The sequence below is a fragment of the Crassostrea angulata genome, chromosome 3 (genome assembly GCF_025612915.1).
Source record: "Crassostrea angulata isolate pt1a10 chromosome 3, ASM2561291v2, whole genome shotgun sequence".
Classification (NCBI taxonomy): Eukaryota; Metazoa; Mollusca; class Bivalvia; order Ostreida; family Ostreidae; genus Magallana; species Magallana angulata.
Window position 1 is genome coordinate 46,255,013 of NC_069113.1, and position 6,818 is coordinate 46,261,830.

Below are 6,818 nucleotides of genomic sequence, written 5' to 3' on the forward strand. Positions count from 1 at the left end.
TTAAATTTAACAAAATTTAATAACAAAAAAAATAAGAGAAAGAAAGAAAAGATAGAAATATAAACACTAAACCACACAAACACTCACACAACTTTCACTCAACAAGAAAAAATATGATGTTTATACAAATGACCAAAAATAAATTAGAAGAGTGTCCGAATCTCCGGGGCTGTAGTCCTGGACCAACTACGGACAACCACAACTAGAGTAGTTTCGTCACCACAATCATCATCATCACCATCGCCATCATAATCATCGACACTATCGTCAACATCATCGCCTACAACACCATAATCACAAAAGACATCATCGTCATCACCATAACATCATCGTCGTCATCAACATGAACATCGCATCGTCATCGACTTCACCATGAACGACATCATCTACACCATCATCATCGACATGACCATCATCATCATCGTAGTCATCGACATCACCATAACATCATCATCTTCTCAACATCAACAATATGACACTACAATAAGTGTACAAGTGACACCATAACACCATAATAAAAACAATATTGTATAATACATCATATAAGTATCTCACTGATAGTATCAAACTATGATAATGTATAAATAGTATTATATTAAAGGCAACATCTCAAAATATTGTAAGTATATGGTAACTAAGTTATTTGTTTACAGTAAACAATATGGCGTCTGAGACTTCCGGTGACGCACTTCCGCCCAAGTAGTTAAGTGGAAAAAGTGACAATAAATTGTAAAATAAAATAACGCATAGAAAATAGCCCTTTAAATCACCGTTTCTTTATACAGCAATAGCAAAAACTGTACTATAGAAAAAGACGAATTCCATTTAAACACTCTCGCTAAAGTCACACATCAGTGAACACACAGGTAACTCTACAGTGAACAATGGTCAAGGTGACTTTATAGGACGACTGCGTAATACTAATAAAAAGGCAAAAATTTACAAATAAACTACACCAAACTAAATAAATACTTACCACGGTCAGCTATCCGTGTCCGCGTCAAATGCTGAACTTGTGAAACTAAAACATGCCACACAGGCTTCTAACACGATACCCCCTTCACACACTAAGCACGTCTGTATTGCTGGACAGCTCGGCCGGGTATAACTTAGCGCCTATTGTTAGCGTCGGCCAAGCACGTTGCAAAGAATTATGGGAAAAATAAAATCGGGTGTGTTCGATATGAACAGTGATTGTCACAACATGTATTAATAGATACCTGCATTGTACATTAGTCGGTACCAAATTTTAGCTGTAGAATATCCTGTTCGCAGCCAAAATAATTTCTATTTAAAAAATGCCCCAAAAATCATATAAAATAATTGAGAGCTGATGTCGGTCTTATTTTTGTTTAATCATTTCACAAATATAGTTTTTTATCGATTCATCAAATAATGCACTGGTGTGCCGAGCCGCCTTAGTACAAATATTAATGCTTATCAAAATATTTCAAAAGAGTAAGCATGAATGCTATTTCAGTCATTTAAATTAATTCTTTTCTTTCTGTCATACCTACAGGACTTATAGATCGCATGCTGAAAATGACATTCGTTTGTTCTTTCGATATGTTCGTAATAAAATAAAATTGTTTTAATTAGAATTATAAAAGGATTTAAAAAGAGTTCGCAAGAATAGTATTCTGTTCATTAAATTCTTTTCTCAGATTGATGTCCAGTACATTCCATGTAGTATTATTCATGCCTAGGATAATTTGTCAGAAATATTATTTAAATCGCTTGCAAAGAATTACATTCAATTGTTCTTTCAATATTTTTTGTTTTGAGTATCTGAGTTTTCAATAACGCTTAATCCATCGAAAATCACGTGCTAGTAGGTTTTGATAAAATGTGCGAGTAACAAGTTTTGCATCTCCAAAAACAGTAAATCTTGAAATATAATAATAGATATATAGAAATATTTCTAATTTATCAATATAAGATGCCGATTTTGTCAGTGTTTCTTTTTGTGAAAGATCATATGCCCTGTGAAAAGAATTGACATCGTTTGAAAATAAATTGTAACTTTATTGGCCGAAAAATCTGTTCAATATACTTAAAAATGAATGAAAAGGATTTCGTGTTATTATATCTAGTTAAATTTATATGACCCTATGTTTCAGGCAAATCAAATTAAATTGACTAGCTTACTCCTGTCCTAAACTTACAGAAAACAGTTTTGATTAATATTCCCACATTGATTCCATTTATTTTCTTTGATGCCAATATAAATGAGTTTTTACAATGGAATAATTTATTACGTCTCCCAGACAACGCTGACAGTTAGCACTTATTATCTGCAATTTTTCAAACAACGAAGTCTGTTTGAAATGGAAATCCTTGTCGGTTTTTTTTTTAATAAATTAAGTGTGAAACAGGTATATGTTAGAAAAAACATCTTCAAGGGTCTTTTCGGGACGGTTTTATTTATAAATTAACGGTGAAACAGGAATATGTTAGAAAAAACATCTTCAAGGGTCTTTTCGGGACGTTTTTATTTATAAATTAACGGTGAAACAGGAATATGTTAGAAAAAACATCTTCAAGGGTCTTTTCGGGATGTTTTTATTTATAAATTAACGGTGAAACAGGAATATGTTAGAAAAAAAACATCTTCAAGGGTCTTTTCGGGACGTTTTTATTTATAAATCAACAGTGAAACAGGAATTTGTTAGAAAACAACATCTTCAAGGGTCTTTTCGGCACGTTTTTATACCAATTTCTCAACTATCGATATTATGACGAAAATAATAACTAAATGTAACTTTTTACATCCCAATGTTACGAAAAATGAAATCCAGAACATTCAACATGTAGACGTCGATATGACCTCAAGGTTCTCGACATCGTGAGTGTAAGGGGTTCTTTTTAAAGTATTTGGTAACAAAAAATTAATTTTTATACACGCTATACACACTTTACTTAATGATAGCCATAAAACTCCTGTATCGATATTTCAAGACCCACAAGATTTCATTACATTGAGTACATGAACTAGATACATATTTCCATTTCATTAACGAAAGTGGGATGCTACATTATATATCAAATGATCGGTGTTATATTAAAGTCTCATGATGAGATGATCGATACAATGAATCGATTAAAGCTCTAATTTACCCACAGGGGCCAAGCCCGTTTTAACATAAATTTCAATGTAACCATCAATGGTTACATTAAATTAATGTTAAAACAGGCATGGACCCTGTGAATTTACCTAAGTGTATTTACACACAGCTCAATCACCTAAAATATTAAGCCTGATTACACAGCTCTAGTACTGATAATCAATATTTTCAACACTTTGTTTACATATGTAAAATAAATCTTATTTAATATTTCACTTTTAATTGATAATTTCCTTTGATAAGATGTAATGGGACACCTACATATTGTGACATACTTTCAATCAAAATAAACTAATAAATCAAGTATATTTTAATTTTTTTTCTTTCCCAAAATTTTTACCTTACCACTATGCCCACAGCGGAGCGCGATGGGTTAGAATCAATAAGTCATTAGTTCGAAATCTACCTGGGGCTTTTATACTGTTCACCTTTCCAAAAAAATGTTTGGTCAAATATTATAAAATGACGATGAAAGTATTTCGATTACAATGTACTAGCTAATATTTACATTCTACTGTGTTTTTCCATTAAATTCCGTGATGTTTAAATGCCTCTAAATGCAACACCTATTCACTGCGTATGAATTTACATGTAATTTACATGAGTAGTTCTCAAACAGTGATTTCTATGTAATCGGTTAAAAAAAGTATTTCATAAATGTTGTCAAAACACCATGTTTTATAATTATTCAACAAAACAGTTGACTTTATTGTTAAAAGCAACATTTCATTAGTTATTTTTCATGGATTATATTTTCATGCTCGTCGATCTCATCTCAACGGTCTCTGTAAAAACCAGTTTAAACCGGTATTACAAATCAGCTGTTCTTGCTGTTACTAATTTACTCCCTCCGTGGTCTCCACTTTATATCGATTTATTTAAGTAAACAATTGATTTATTCAGTAAGGGAATGTAAATATAAGCATAAAATGATTTATTTTTGACGTCGTCGTGTCAATAACTGCCGTCAGGTGAGCAGACAAATTATCATAACGCGCTAACGCGCGTTATTCAATTTGTCTGCTCACCTGACGGCAGTTATTGACACGACGACGTCAAAAATAAATCATTCAATGCTATACTATTCACAGTGTTATGATTATCGACAGGTGACCTATACCACATTAACCGGATAGCACTGTTCGTTGTGGTCGCCATTTAGATCTTTGTATACAGCCTCATCCGCCATGATTTTTTGCTCTAAAGTCATTCGTTTAAAATAAATAATTCCAAGTATATCCGTTTATCACTTACTAATTTTATGTGTATATTAAGCATCATTCATTTGATGGTTGATGATGTTCATTCGTCCCTTTTACTAAAGACCATGCTCCAAATTCAGTCTTCTGTTGCTCATATCGATATATTTACATCTACCAAGTATTATTCCCACTATTTCTTACGAAAACTTATAGTTAATTCATTGCTCTAGAGAAACAGCCGGACGCCCCTTTTATCGATTGATCGAAATCTACAGCGGCTGAAACTGACAAGAAACTGACATGATTGAAATTGACACGCTCTGTTTATCGATTGGTCGAAACCTATGAAGCGACCTAAGAAAAATCACGGACTGCACGAAATAATCATGATGATGTCAGACTCAATGTCTCACAGGAGACGTGGGGTGTTTTATAGCTGAAAATAGTAGCTCAAATATAGGTCAAAAATTAGGTTTACCAATTTTTACAAATGAGCAATCGGGTTCTGTCAAAAATCTATGTTTATCATTATAAATTTTTTTTTTTAATGAAATATTCTAAAATATATAGTAATAAATATAAATAGTAATACTGAAATACTTATTGTACATAAATTAATGTGCATAGCCATTTTACCCGGCCTGCCCGTTAATGGTCCGTCTATGTACTAGGCTCTATATACCTGCCGAACATCTGCTCAGTACTAGTAAATATATCCTTGTCGTAAATATATTTCTAATGGAGCTTAAAGTATCTTTTTAGATTTGCATCTAAAAAATCGAATTCAGAGCATTCAAGAACAAATCAATGTTCCTGCTCAGATATCGCTCTTTCGTAATCAACTTTCTTTCTCGCCTCCATAGTATAAAGATGTTTAATATACTTTTTTTTCAAAATTGAATTTTTAACTACTGCAAAAAATACAACTTCCTAACTGGCATGCCGTGATTAAAGAGCATAGAAAAAATGGATTTTATGGAATGTTTAAATTATTTCCGAGTATGGCATCGTCGGAAACCCACGGATGATTTTGGCGTCGGTCTTCTCTCCATCAAATCATGATGGAGATAGTATGGGGACTGCTTATCTACCTTTGCTAAAGATCGAAGATAGTAAAGTCTTCCATCGTTGTTTTCAAGTCACAAAAGATTTCTATTATGCATGCAAAAATCAAGATAAGTTCTTACTTTGAATGAACCACATGACACAGAAACTCCATATTTTCTTTTGATGTGTTCCTTTCCATACGCCTGTAACCTTCATATAACCATCATTTTTTGCATCTGATAATTCGTGCGGGAAAGTGCTATTTCAAAGCCAAACTTCCCATATTTCAAACTTAACTTATACGTATACCTTACTTGATTGTTAAGACATTCATTTTTAATGTTCTAGAACTAGCGTTTTATTAACCTACTTTTGGTAAAAGAATTCTGCGAATGGAAAATAGCTTTATGCCTAAAGCTGCATTTGCTTTGAAGTATCAATATCCTTACAAACATAAAACGCTATGATTATTCTAAAAAGAATTACGGTTTGCTTGATAAACCATTATTGAAACTCGTGATACGGGAGTCTGTCGATATATTTTTGGTTGCTAATGAACACGTAACAGATATATTGTTGAACCATAACAATTTCTGACAATAGAAATAATATAAGTTGTAAGTTGTTACATCATATTTAATAATATGACCTTTGTATACCGTAGATCAGCTTAAATGTTAATTATTTTTATTTTAATTCAGAGTTAATTGTTATTTTAATTTCAATATGTACAATAACATGTATAACATTATCTGGATAATACCGGGTTAATTCCAGGAACTGAGTTTTCCTGTGGAGAACAGGTTGATGTAATTTTGAATTTCTTTACATGTATTTTATTTATTACAAGCTGAATATATTTAAATACGGTTTTCGTTATGTTATACATGTACATGCCAACGTATATGTCAATAAAGTCAAACAATTTTGCATGACAAATATACAGAGATGCCGTCACTAGCTGGCCAATATACAAGAAGGCCGACTAAGGCTTTTTGTTTAAAAACAATAGTAAAACTCTTTGTTTTTTAACCATGTCTAATATACACAATTTCTAGTATATTAATTTGCGAAGTTTCTTGATAATACAAAAAAAATTAAGGGGTCTTCTCAAAATACAGGTACGTTAACAACAGAAATATACCAACATATAGTTGGTAAACAATTAACTTACGACAGGATGAGTACTTAGTAATATCCAAGATCGGAGACCCACGTTGTTGGGAAATATCTTACATGACGTCAAGGTGCATGTGACGTTGTGAGACATTGCTATTATGATGTCATCATAATATGACGTCATGGTAACGTGACAATAATTATGTTTATGTTCAAATTAGTCTAGATAAACCAGTCAAAGTGTTCAGATGTGTTTTCGTTCTATCTGACTCAAAGACCACTATACAACCGCGACATTTTGGTGCCGTGCCCAAACGGAGAGAAT

The 6,818-nt window shown here is 32.4% G+C and overlaps 1 long non-coding RNA gene across 1 annotated transcript; it reads right to left on the reverse strand.

Annotated features, from left to right (window-relative positions):
- Positions 1 to 1,195, reverse strand: LOC128177446 (uncharacterized). The gene is made up of 2 exons (XR_008242833.1): positions 977 to 1,195; positions 1 to 478 (listed from the first exon to the last, which is right to left on the reverse strand). It is a non-coding gene; the product is annotated as an uncharacterized LOC128177446 (long non-coding RNA).
- Positions 1,196 to 6,818: the final 5,623 nt, after the last annotated feature.